The 13,725-nt window shown below is 44.0% G+C and overlaps 1 protein-coding gene across 1 annotated transcript in view; it reads right to left on the reverse strand.

The window, feature by feature from the left end:
- The window catches only part of LOC126267153 (follicle-stimulating hormone receptor-like), a 1,045,286-nt gene that overhangs the window by 299,050 nt on the left and 732,511 nt on the right, over window positions 1–13,725 (reverse strand). The gene's annotated exons all lie outside the window — the stretch shown is intronic.

Below are 13,725 nucleotides of genomic sequence, written 5' to 3' on the forward strand. Positions count from 1 at the left end.
CAAAGAAAATCAGAGAAAAGTTGTACGTATTAGGGATTGCAGACAACTGCACAATGTCGTTCAATGAGGAACTGCCAATAATCAAGAACTTTTTCCTCGCCATGAGCAAAAAGTTGTGAACTGCGTGTCAACACATCCACTTCACGCAGTCGATCTCCGTTTGTGGGAAGCACCCCGAGCCCAAAAAAGGACGAAGTGAGGAGTTATCTGATGATGAGTTGTACAATTAATATAGGCCACCATATTTAGCGCCAAGATCCAAGTATCTATCACCGATTTGCACACCAGGCGATGCTCATCCGTGTCCAGGACATCACAGGCGATCTACTGTGGAGTGTCTGCTAGGAGAATCTCGAAGGCGAACCTCCATATTTGCTTCACATTGACTACTGTATCATGCAAACTGAATGTCAGTTCAATATAAGGAGCGCACAGCGATCACCACACGGCTCTCCAGTCGACTTGGGATGCTTCCCCTCAACAACATACTTTGTCCTGTTTTGTTGAAGAAAGTCACAGGTCGCTCTCGTGAACATCAATCGAGTTTGCAGTAACGCGTTGTGGACATAGCTCGGTTTGAGAAAAAAAGCGGAATCAAAGGAAGTAAGGGCTGGGAGAGTGTGAAGCAACGCGGTCTCCAGCAACTGGCTGGTGAGGCTCGCGGGACAACGGTGCCACAGCATCAATCGAGGCCTGATAAAGATGGTTATCGAACTTTCAAGGACATGGTACAACTCTAAGCTTCCTCTGCCTCCTGGAAGGGTGGGGGTCTCGTTTCGAATCTTGAACAGCAAGCGTTGGAAAACGTAAGAACCCAGTGTCGCTGGCATTCGGTAGGCAATGGGTGGCGGAGTGGGGAGTGTCTGCAGCACGCTGGGTTATGAGACGCCACTAACACGTAATCATCTTGCGTCCGTTGCAGAAAATCGTGGGCTCTTAAACGATGATATAGAAGCCTATCTCGTAACTGGGACAGTAGGCACCACCACCTGAGGGCAATAATGCGCCCCAGATCACTCCTGAAACAGAGTCCTAAGCATCGCATAGTAGTAGCTACACGTAATGGAAAAGCGCTGTCCTCAGGAAGCCCCAAACGCATAGCCGTTAACGTAGCTACCTGAAACTTCGCCGTAGGGTTAATCCCTGCCAAGGAGTCCCTGATCTCAGCACCACTCCACATAAGAAGTACAGCAAAACAAAAACCAGGAGACATCCCAGACAAGCGTTGAATGAGACTGAAGGCGAAGGTTCCATGGAGAAAGCATACAAGAGTGCAAATATCGGACAGCTTTGACGCACTGAACTACGGATCAACAGTAGTGCTTCTAGAGAACACGGGACGTCGCTCTGCGAAGGAAGCCTATTACGACGTCGACATTAGTATCAGGGTATCCCATATCGCGAAGAATACTTAATTGGAGATATAGCAACACTGTGTTGTAACAACAGGTTGGCTCTGACGTGACCTGTTAATCATAGAGTGACGCATTCGTGAGGACGACGGTTCAATCCTGAGTCCGGTCATCCGGATTTAGGTTTTCCGTGATTTATCTAAATCGCTCCAGGGAAATGTCGAGATGGTTCCTTTCAAAGGGCACAGCCGACATCCCTCGCCGTCCTTCCCTAATATCATGAGACCGACGACCTCGCTGTCTGGTCTTCTATCCCAAACAACCCAATCCAACCCAACCCAACCCATCACATAGTGATCCAAGGTATCTGATGGCAGTCAGTGTCACCCGGAGAGCCAGCTGTATAGAGATACGGAAGAGTGCAGGTGGTGGACATCAGGCTGTAATTTGTCTCACCAGCTGATATGGCTCTGAGCACTATGGGACTCAACATCTGTGGTCATCAGTCCCCTAGAACTTAGAACTACTTAAACCTAACTAACCTAAGGACATCACACACATCCATGCCCGAGGCAGGATTCGAACCTGCGACCGTAGTAGTCGCGCGGTTCCGAACTGAGCGCCTGAACCGCTAGACCACCGCGGCCTGTCTTACCAGTTCTTCCAGACACAATTACCATTCAATCGGTTTGTAGCCCCCTCCACTCCCTTACAGTGGGAATCGGTAGTGTCCAGAGGTGCTGCACATCGCTACAATAGCCACGGCCTCTGGCCACAGTTCTCTCCCTGCTCTGTGTCTGAACTGTATGGTTTTCGCCACTAGTACACACCCAGTGCCCAGCTTACGACGACACATGCTCTATCTAAGGCTTACACCTTCAAAACGGGAGTGGATCGAAAAATCGACACATAAGAAGAATAAACGACTGGCCATTAACATTGCTGCACCACGAAGATGACCTGCTACAGATGCGAAATTTAATCGACAGGAAGAAGCTGCTGTGATATGCAAATGATGAGCTTCTCAGAGCATTCACACAAGGTTGGTACCGGTGGTGACACCTACAACGTGCTGAAATGAGGAAAGTTTCAAACCGATTTCTCATACACAAACAGCAGTTGACCGGCGTTGCCTGGTGAAACGTTGTGTTGATGCCTCGTGTAAGGAGGAGAAATGCGTACCATCACGTTTCCGACTTTGATAAAGGTCGGATTTTAGCCTATAGCGATTGCGGTTTATCGTATCGAGACATTACTCGAGAACCAATGACTGTTAGGAGAATATAGAACCGGTAGGTTCAGGAGCGTAATACGGAACGCTTCGCTGGATCCCAATGGCCTCGTATCACTAGTAGTCGAGATGACAGGCATCTTATCCGCGTGGCTATAACGAATCGTGCGGCCATGTCTCGATCCCTGAGTCAACAGATGGGGACGTTTGCAAGACAAAAACCATCTGCACGAGCAGTTCGACGACGTTTGCAGCAGCATGGACCATCAGCTCAGAGACCATGGCTGCAGTTACCCTTGATGCTGCATCACAGACAGGAGCGCCTGCGATGGTGTACTCAACGACGAGCCTGCATGCACGAATGGCAAAACGTCATTTTTTCGGATGAATCCAGGTTCTGTTTAAAACATCATGATGGTCGCATTTGTGTTTGGCGACACCGCGATGAAAGCACAATGCAAGCTTGTATTCATCATCACCATACTGGCGTATCACCCGGCGTGATGGTACCGGGTGCCTTTGGTTACATGTCTCGGTCACCTCTTGTTCGGATTGACGGCACTTTGAACAGTGGATGTTACATTTCAGATGTGGTACGACCCGTGGTTTTACCCTTCATTGGATCCCTACGAAATCCTACATTTCTGCAGAATAACGCACGACCGCATGTTGCAGGTCCTGTACGGGCCTTTCTGGATATAGAAAATGATCGACTTCTGCCCTGGAGAGGACATTCTCCAGATCCATCGTCAATTGAAAACGTCTGGTCAATGGTGGCCGAGCAACTGGCTCGTGACTATAGGCTAGTCACTACTCTTGATGAACTGTGGTATCGTGTTGAAGATGCATGGGCAGCTGTCCCTGTACACGGCATCCAAGCTCTCTCTGACTCAATGCCGAGACGTATGAAGGCCGTTATTAAGGCCAGAGGTGGTTGTTTTGGGTAATGATTTCTATGCATCCAAATTGCATGAAAATGTAATCACATGTCAGTTCTAGTATAATATATTTGTCCAATGAACACCCGTTTATCATCTGCATTTCTTCTTGGTGTAGCAATTTTAATGGCCAGTAGTGTGCTTTCAGTACAATAAGCTCCATCCAGACGGACAGTATCGTCCACGATACAGAAATATCGCCCAAATACACCTCTCAAAAGTCGCATATGACACTGCTGAGCCACAAAGTTGTACCTTTGTTCGTATCTCCATTCAGCAATGGTGACGGGAAATTCCGTGCACATTTGAAACACTAATCACCACCGCCACTACAATAATGTCTACCCTCATCTTCCTTTCGAACTGACTACAGGTCGTATTCAGAATGGATGTGCGGCGATGTGTAGAAATACCGTACCTCCATTCACTTTTGCATAAACGTGATATTTTTAGCTCTGCAATAAACAAGGTCCTCTCTGTACAGCAATGATCAAACATACACACATACTGCTGTATAGATCAATATCTCTGATCCCGGAAACACAGTTTGTTAGGAAACTGCGACTCTAGAGACCTCTGAAATATCATATACGATTTGGCTGATCAATGTCTCTTCATCTGTCAGCTGTAATAATATTCCTTGAATCGCCAACGTACATGTGTGCCCCCATAAATTACAAAAAAAAATTAGATTTACAAAGATATCAACAAGAACAACGATTTTCATCTAATTTCACGGGCTTCCGCTCTACCTCTAGACAAAGGACTCGAATACTATCCGCCTATCTAGCTCGTCATCGTCCCTTGCCTATTCGAACAGGAAGGTCTCCTTTCCTGCTAAGTTACTAATATTTGGCGCGTTGTGACCACCTTATGGTCATTTTCAGATTATTTACGGTGACTGTCCGCTACTGATGTATCACTGACAATGCTTGCCTTTCGTATACTAGTGTAAATTACACTGTGATAAATATCATTTACTCTATTTCCCCTCATAAAAATTCTTCCAAACTTATCTTAGCTGATATGGAAAATCTATACTGTTGTCGACAGTTTCTATTTCCAAAAGACTTCATCATCACAGGACGTTTTCCCGTCACAGTACTCGATTGGATATGCATATAACTTTCACCCACGCTATCTTTTACCACCCAGAATCAAACTGAACATCGGAACCGGCTAATTTCATATTGTCCCCCAGATATAATGTCACATTACTTTGGGGTAGGAGCAACAGAAAAAGTTGCATAGGGAACCCAAACTACACAGATAATTAATGGAAACACCTTGGTTCTGTAACTTTGAATCTTTCTAAGATGGCAATTCTACATCTACATCTACATGACTACTCTGCAATTCACATTTAAGTGCTTGGCAGAGGGTTCATCGAACCACAATCATACTATCTCTCTACTATTCCACTCCCGAACAGCGAGCGGGAAAAACGAACACCTAAACCTTTCTGTTCGAGCTATGATTTCTCTTATTTTATTTTGATGATCATTCCTACCTATGTAGGTTGGGCTCAACAAAATATTTTCGCATTCGGAAGAGAAAGTTGGTGACTGAAATTTCGTAAAAAGCTCTCGCCGCGACGAAAAACGTCTATGCTGTAATGACTTCCATCCCAACTCGTGTATCATATCTGCCACACTCTCTCCCCTATAACGCGATAATACAAAACGAGCTGCCCTTCTTTGCACCTTCTCGATGTCCTCCGTCAATCCCACCTGGTAAGGATCCCACACCGCGCAGCAATATTCTAACAGAGGACGAACGAGTGTAGTGTAAGCTGTCTCTTTAGTGGACTTGTTGCATCTTCTAAGTGTCCTGCCAATGAAACGCAACCTTTGGCTCGCCTTCCCGACAATATTATCTATGTGGTCCTTCCAACTGAAGTTGTTCGTAATTTTAACACCCAGGTACTTAGTTGAATTGACAGCCTTGAGAATTGTACTATTTATCGAGTAATCGAATTCCAACGGATTTCTTTTGGAACTCATGTGGATCATCTCACACTTTTCGTTATTTAGCGTCAACTGCCACCTGACACACCATACAGCAATCTTTTCTAAATCGCTTTGCAGCTGATACTGGTCTTTGGATGACCTTACTAGACGGTAAATTACAGCATCATCTGCGAACAGTCTAAGAGAACTGCTCAGATTGTCACCCAGGTCATTTATATAGATCAGGAACAGTAGAGGTCCCAGGACGCTTCCCTGGGGAACACCTGATATCACTTCAGCTTTACTCGATGATTTGCCGTCTATTACTACAAACTGCGACCTTCCTGACAGGAAATCACGAATCCAGTCGCACAACTGAAACGATACCCCATAGCTCCGCAGCTTGATTAGAAGTCGCTTGTGAGGAACGGTGTCAAAAGCTTTCCAGAAATCTAGAAATACGGAATCAACTTGAGATCCCCTGTCGATAGCGGCCATTACTTCGTGCGAATATAGAGCTAGCTGTGTTGCACAAGAGCGATGTTTTCTGAAGCCATGCTGATTACGTGTCAATAGATCGTTCCCTTCGAGGTGATTCATAATGTTTGAATACAGTATATGCTCCAAAACCCTACTGTAAACCGACGTCAATGATATAGGTCTGTAGTTAAATGGATTACTCCTACTACCCTTCTTGAACACTGGTGCGACCTGCGCAATTTTCCAATCTGTAGGTACAGATCTATCGGTGAGCGAGCGGTTGTATATGAGTGCTAAGTAGGGAGCTATAGTATCAGCGTAATCTGAAAGGAACCTAATCGGTATACAATCTGGACCTGAAGACTTGCCCGTATCAAGCGATTTGAGTTGCTTCGCAACCCCTAAGGTATCTACTTCTAAGAAACTCATGCTAGCAGATGTTCGTGTTTCAAATTCTGGAATATTCCATTCGTCTTCCCTGGTGAAGGAATTTCGGAAAACTGCGTTCAATAACTCCGCTTTAGCGGCACAGTCGTCGATAACAGTACCATCGGCACTGCGCAGCGAAGGTATTGACTGCGTCTTGCCGCTTGTGTACTTTACATACGACCAGAATTTCTTCGGATTTTCTACAAAATTTCGAGACAATGTTTCGTTGTGGAACCTATTAAAGGCATCTCGCATCGAAGTACGTGCCAAATTTCTCGCGTCTGTAAATTTTAGACCATCTTCAGGATTTCGCGTTCTTCTGAACTTCGCATGCTTTTTCCGTTGCCTCTGCAACAGCGTTCGGACCTTTTTTGTGTACCACGGGGGATCCGTTCCATCTCTTACCAATTTATGAGGTATGAATATCTCAATTGCTGTTGCTACTATATCTTTGAATTTGAGCCACATCTCGTCTACATTCGCATAGTCAGTTCGGAAGGAATGGAAATTGTCTTTTAGGAAGGCTTCTAGGGCACTTTATCCGCTTTTTTAAATAAAATTATTTTGCGTTTGTTTCTGATGGATTTGGAAGAAATGGTATTGAGCCTAGCTACAATGACCTTGTGATCACTAATCCCTGTATCAGTCATGATGCTCTCTATCAGCTCTGGATTGTTTGTGGCCAAGAGGTCAAGTGTGTTTTCGCAACCATTTACAATTCGCGTGGGTTCGTGGACTAACTGCTCGAAATAATTTTCGGAGAAAGCATTTAGGACAATCTCGGAAGATATTTTCTGCCTACCACCGGTTTTGAACAAGTATTTTTGCCAACATACCGAGGGTAGGTTGAAGTCCCCACCAACTATAACCGTATGAGTGGGGTATTTATTTGTTACGAGACTCAAACTTTCTCTGAACTGTTCCGCAACTGTATCATCGGAGTCTGGGGGTCGGTAGAAGGAGCCAATTATTAACTTAATTCGGCTGTTAAGTATAACCTCCACCCACACCAATTCGCACGGAGTATCTACTTCGACTTCACTACAAGATAAACCACTACTGACAGACACAAACACTCCACCACCAATTCTGCCTAATCTATCTTTCCTGAACACCGTCTGAGACTTCGTAAAAATTTCTGCAGAACTTATTTCAGGCTTTAGGCGGAAGAACAAAGTGATGTATTTTTAACAGTGGAGTAAAATCCTAACTATATGTTTGTGATAAATGATCTAGAAGTGATGTAGTTGATGTAAACTGTGCAATGTCAGAAGAGGAAAGGAAAAATTCATTGCAACAAAACGTGATCTCTGTAAATATATACAAGAATGTAACGAATATCGCAGTTTTATTTTTTGTGTCAAAATGCGAAATGAATTGAAGAAGTTATCCACTGAATCAGCGAGGAAACATATATGGAAAACTCTGGCCATAAGCACGGGCAGTGTAACACAACAGGCCGGCCAGAGTGGCCGAGCGGTTCTAGGCGATACAGTCTGAAACCGTGCAACCGCTACAGTCGCAGGTTGGTTAGGTTTAAGTAGTTCTACGTTCTAGGGGACTGATGACTTCAGAAGTTAAGTCCCATAGTGCTCAGGGCCATTTGAACCATCTGTTTCACCACATGCGTTAAGATATCATGGAAAAACTTTCATGGAACTATTGGACTATAAGGAAATTGTTAGTATTCGAGTTACTATGATTGAAGACTCAGAGTAGATACTAGTTCTAAATACCCAAAAACATTTCACACTATGGATGTGTATAATTGGTAAGAAACTATGCTTTGAGCACGGAATATGTGAATGGAATTTAAAGCTGTTGTCGAATGTAGTTCTCTAGCTTTTATCACAGTCACTTAATCACAACATACCACAACACCACATGTCGGGAGGCGCACTTGTGCTGGCAACTTAGGCCACCATACAAACAAAGAAAGTAACAGAAATAAGTAATTAACAAATGTGATTAAGGATGCAGGACTTTATTATAATGACCAGCCTACAGCAATACTCATCTTTGATATCAATTTTATTTCGAGTTCCTTTAATTCTCAGTTAAGGTTCAACCTGTCAATAAAAATTTGGGAGAAAAGAGAGGTTGTTATAATTGCTCCTGAAGTACTGAGGAACTGAAATCTGGAAAATTATTCTGTCTGACAGAATTCTGAGAAGAGTATTCAATATAATCACAGTAGCGGCAACCGTTAAAAAACTTTCTAACTTTTAAATGATGCCTTCTTCTTCCAGGAGGTGCAGTGACAACATCGTGAGAACCACTTGTCCGATAGTTGTGTCAAATCCAGAGTATGAAACTTATGTGAAGCGAAGACATGCGGAAGTCAACTGCGCTGTAAGGCTGCTGACCCAGCAAGATAAGAAAATTGCGTCAACAGCACCGGTAAGAAACCCGGAAGGCAGCCAAGGCGGGCATGATCACACTAGAGAGCCAGGGCTCCCAACAGCAGAGTCTGGCCGGAACAGAAGCGAGCAGCAAGAAGTTCCAGAGTGAAGTTTTCATTCCGTAGCGGAGTATGTGCTTATATGAAAATTCTTGGCACATTAAAACTGTGTTTCGCACAGATGGTTCAAATGGCTCTGAGCACTATGGGACTTAACATCTGAGGTCATCAGTCCCCTAGAACGTAGAACTACTTAAACCTAACTAGCCTAAGGACATCACACACATCCATGCCCGAGGCAGGGTTCGAACCTGCGACCGTAGCGGCCCAGTGGTTCCAGACTGAAGCGCCTAGAACCGCTCGGCCACTCTGGCCGGCTGTCGGACAGAGACTCGAACTCGGGACCTTTGCTTTTGGCGGGCAAGTGCTCAACCGGCTGAACTACCCAAGCAAGACTCGTGACCCGTACTCACAGCTTTACGTCCAGCAGTACGTCACCTCGTACCTTCCAAATGAGTACAGAACACACAATAGCAGTCTTTCTCTTGAACACGTCAGTGCAATCCCGTGAAGACCGTCATATTAAACGAAACAAATGACCTATACACGAAATTTCGAGAAATATTGGAAGTAGACCGTGTACCTATGAAAACGCTGTGTCATTTAAGTAACGACTAGTTAAGTCTGCTCCCTCTTGATTACTGGAGGCGAGTCATCGACACTCCAAAACCGTCTGAATTGGAAGATCGTGCACAAACGATAGATTTTATATGCAAAGTAGTCTCGTAATTTGTACCGAAATGGAGGTTGTAAAATGCCCACTAAGCTTGTGGTCTGTTAGGTTTTTGCAGGAGTACCGCGAAGAACTTGGAACTGAGAGGACAGTGGGACCTTATACCTGGAAATTGGAATCGAGGCCAGAAGGTATTCCATCGTTGACAGACACACATTTCGAGACTGCAATCTGCACAAGGGGTTCGCACCCAGCATCTGACACGATACGTGCGTGGCAAGACATCGCATGCAGTCCACGTTCCAGCGGAGAGAGAACATGGTAAGATATAGCGGCCAAGACGAAGGGGAGATGAGAGTGGGTAAGACAACGTAGGTGCGTTTGTATAACTTAATGCGATCTCATTTCAGATTTTCACAAAAAAAACTTCTGGATCATTAATGATTCAGGCAATTTGGGATTCTGTATGTCATATCCTTCGACTAGATCGAAGCAATCGTTTTGGCCTCAGCGGAAAAGCGTATATGTTCTTTTTCTTTGAATTACGAATTATTAAATTCATCCCTTTCTTTACCCAAACCTTGCGTGCTCTGTTGTACTATTGTAGCTTCTGAGTCCGTTTAAAGATTTTATGTTTTAATTTTCCTGTTCATATGACTGTTTGGAATTAATACGGTGCTATAATCAAATCACGTTTGTTCTTGCACGCACTTGCGATTGTAATAAATTTAAGTCAATTTGGAGCACTCTTTAGTTATAGCAGGTAGATGAATCCCACACCCCAATATCACTACACTACTGGCCAAGGAAAGTTTCGAAGCGACTTCTCATACACAAACAGCAGATGACCTGAATTGCCTGGTGAAACGTTGCTGTGATGCCTGGTCTAAGGACGAGAAATGCTTACCATCAAGTTTCCGACATTGATAAATGTAGGATTGTAGCCTACCGCGATTGCGGTTTATCTTATCGCGACATTTCTGCTCCCGTAGGTCAAGATCCATTGACTGTTAGCAGAATATGGATTCGGTGGGTTCAGGTGGGTAATACGGAACGCCGTGCTGGATCCCAATGGCCTCCTATCACTTGTAGTCGAGATGGCAGGCATCTTAATCGCATGGCTGTAACGGATCGTGCAGCAACGTCTCGATGGGGAAGTTTCCAAGACAACAATCATCTGCACGAACAGTTCGACGACGTTTGCAGCAGAATGGACTATCAGCTCGGAGACCATGCCTGCGGTTACCCTTCGCGCTGCATCACAGACAGGAGCGCCTGCGATGGTGTACTAAACGTCGAACCTGGGTACACAAATGGCAAAACCTCATTTTTTCGGATGAATCCAGGTTCTGTTTACAGCATCATGATGGTCGCATCCGTGTTTGGCGACATCGCGGTGAACGCACATTAGAAGCGAGTATTCGTCATCGCCATACTGGCGTATCACCTGGCATGATCGAATGGGGTGCCATTGGTTACACGTCTCGGTCACCTCTTGTTTGCATTGACGGCACTTTGAGCAGTGGACGTTACATTTCAGATGTGTTACGACACGTTGCTCTACCCTTCATTCGATCGCTGCGAAACCCTACATTTCAGCAGGATAACGCATGTTGCAGGTGCTGTATAGGCCTTTCTGGATACAGAACATGTTCGACTGCTGCCCTGGCCAGCACATTCTCCAGATCTCTCACCAACTGGATCGTCTACGCCAGTCACTACACTTGATGAACTGTGGTATCGTTTTGAAGCTGCATGGTCAGCTGTACCTGTGAATGCCATCCAAGCTCTGTTTGACTCAATGCCCAGGCGTATGAAGGCCGTTATTACGGCCAGAGGTGGTTGTTCTGGGTACTGATTTCTCAGGATCTGTGCACCCACATTGCCTGAAAATGTAATCACATGTCAGTTCTAGTGTAATAACTATACTTGTCCAATGAATACCCTTTTATCATCAGCATTTCTTCTTGGTGTAGCAATTTTAATGGCCAGTAGTGTATTAATATTTTTATGGACCACATCTTGGACCAATTTGTTAGCAGCGATAGTTATCTAACTTTTCCATTGGGCAGAAGCCTTTCATTACACGACCGAATCTGTGGGGATGCAACTGCACGTCGACGGGTTTTAGTCGGTGCAATTCAGAGTAGCAGCCACTAACAGGTGATTAGCGCCTTGAGCATTTTACAACTTCCATTTCGGTACCAATTACAAATTTACAATTGTATATATAATCTATCGTACGTGCACTACTTTCCCATTTTGACGTTCAGTCCAGACGAGTTAGTTGTGTAGACGACTCACCTCTATTGATTAGGAGGGAGCTGGTTTAACTCCTGTACTCGTTACTTCATTGACTCAGCTTTTTGATAATGTCAAGAACACTGTCTCCCTTCAACATTTCTAGAAAATACATGTATAGGTCAGTTGTTTCGTTTAATCTGACGCTCTGCACTGCACTGCTTTGACGTTTTCAAGAGAAAGATTGCTGTTGCGTGTTCTGTACTCATTTGCAGGTCGGGTAATGAAGCCACATTATGTCCTCAGGAAAAGGTACTAATTTAAGAGTTAAGCAAATACGGTTAAATTAATGTTCCCTGACAATCATCCAGACGACTAATGAGAGTAATAACAGTGCAATTAGTTAGCGTCCCTTTTTCCTTCATCTAAACATCACGCACGTCTCCAGTGTGATTGGTGCACTTAATACTAACACGTTAACAGAAATACGACGTATCCACTACGTGTGACACAAATTTCACAGTTTGTGAGTAATTTTAGGATAATATTCATTTACTTCCATAGTCCATCTCGTGTTTTTAAACCTAATATACGAATACTGAATCTGCTCTCCAGAATGGGCAAAACCTTCTTTAGTAAATATACTGCGAAATACTAACACGAATTCTTTACAGACGAATGGAAAAACTGGCCGACCTCGGGGAAGATCAGTTTGGATTCCGTAGAAATATTGGAACACGTGAGACAATACTGACCTTACGACTTATCTTAGAAGAAAGATTAAGGAAAGGCAAACCTACGTTTCTAGCATTTGTAGACTTAGAGAAAACTTTTGACAATGTTGACTGGAATACTCTCTTTCAAATTCTGAAGGTTTCTGGGGTAAAATACAGGAGCGAAAGGCTATTTACAATTAGTACAGAAACCAGAAGGCAGTTATAAGAATCGACGGACATGAAAGGGAAGCAGTGGTTGGGAATGGAGTGAGACAGGGCTGTAGCCTATCCTCCATGTAATTCAATCTGTATATTGAGCAAGGAGTAAAGGGAACAAAAGAAAAATTCGGAGTGGGTATTAAAATCCATGGAGAAGAAATAAAAATGTTGAGGTTCGACGATGACATTGTAACTCTATCAGAGACAGCAAAGGACCTGGAAGAGCAGCTGAACGGAATGGACTGTGTCTTGAAAGGAGGGTATAAGATGAACACCAACAAAAGCAAAACGAGGATAATAGTATGTAGTCGAATTAATTCGGGTGATGCTGAGGGAATTACATTCGGAAATGAGACACTTAAAGTAGTAAAGGAGTTTTGCTATTAGGGAAGCAAAATAACTGATGATGGTCGAAGTTGAAAGGATATAAAATGTAGACTGCCAACGGCAAGGAAAGCGTTTCTGAAGAAGAGGAATTTCTTAACATCGAGTATAGATTTAAGTGTCAGGAAGTCATTTCTGGAAGTATTTGTATGGAGTGTAGCCATGTGTGGAAGTGAAACATGGACGATAAATATTTTGGACAAGAAGAGAATAGAAGCTTTCGAAATGTGGTGCTACAGAAGAATGCTGAAGATTATATGGGTAGATGATGAAGTACTGAACAGAATTGGGGAGGAGTTTGTGGCACAACTGGAAAAAAAGAAGGGACCGGCTGGTAGGACATGTTCTGATCAATCAAGGGATCACAAATTTAGCATTTGAGGGCAGTGTGGAGGGTAATAATCGTAGAGGGAGACCAAGAGATGAATACACTAAGCGGATTCAGAAGGATGTAGGTTGCAGTAAGTACTGGGGGATGAAGAAGGTTGCACAGGAGAGGGTAGCATGGAGAGCTGCATCAAACCAGTCTCAGGGCTGAAGACCACAACAATAACAACAACATTATAATGACTTTCGACCTAAGCGCAATAGATATCTCGCGTCAGTTTCCATTGAAACCCTCAAAATAAGAAATGGACAGTTTTGTAGCTTT

This window comes from Schistocerca gregaria, chromosome 4, assembly GCF_023897955.1.
Source record: "Schistocerca gregaria isolate iqSchGreg1 chromosome 4, iqSchGreg1.2, whole genome shotgun sequence".
Taxonomy (NCBI): domain Eukaryota; kingdom Metazoa; phylum Arthropoda; class Insecta; order Orthoptera; family Acrididae; genus Schistocerca; species Schistocerca gregaria.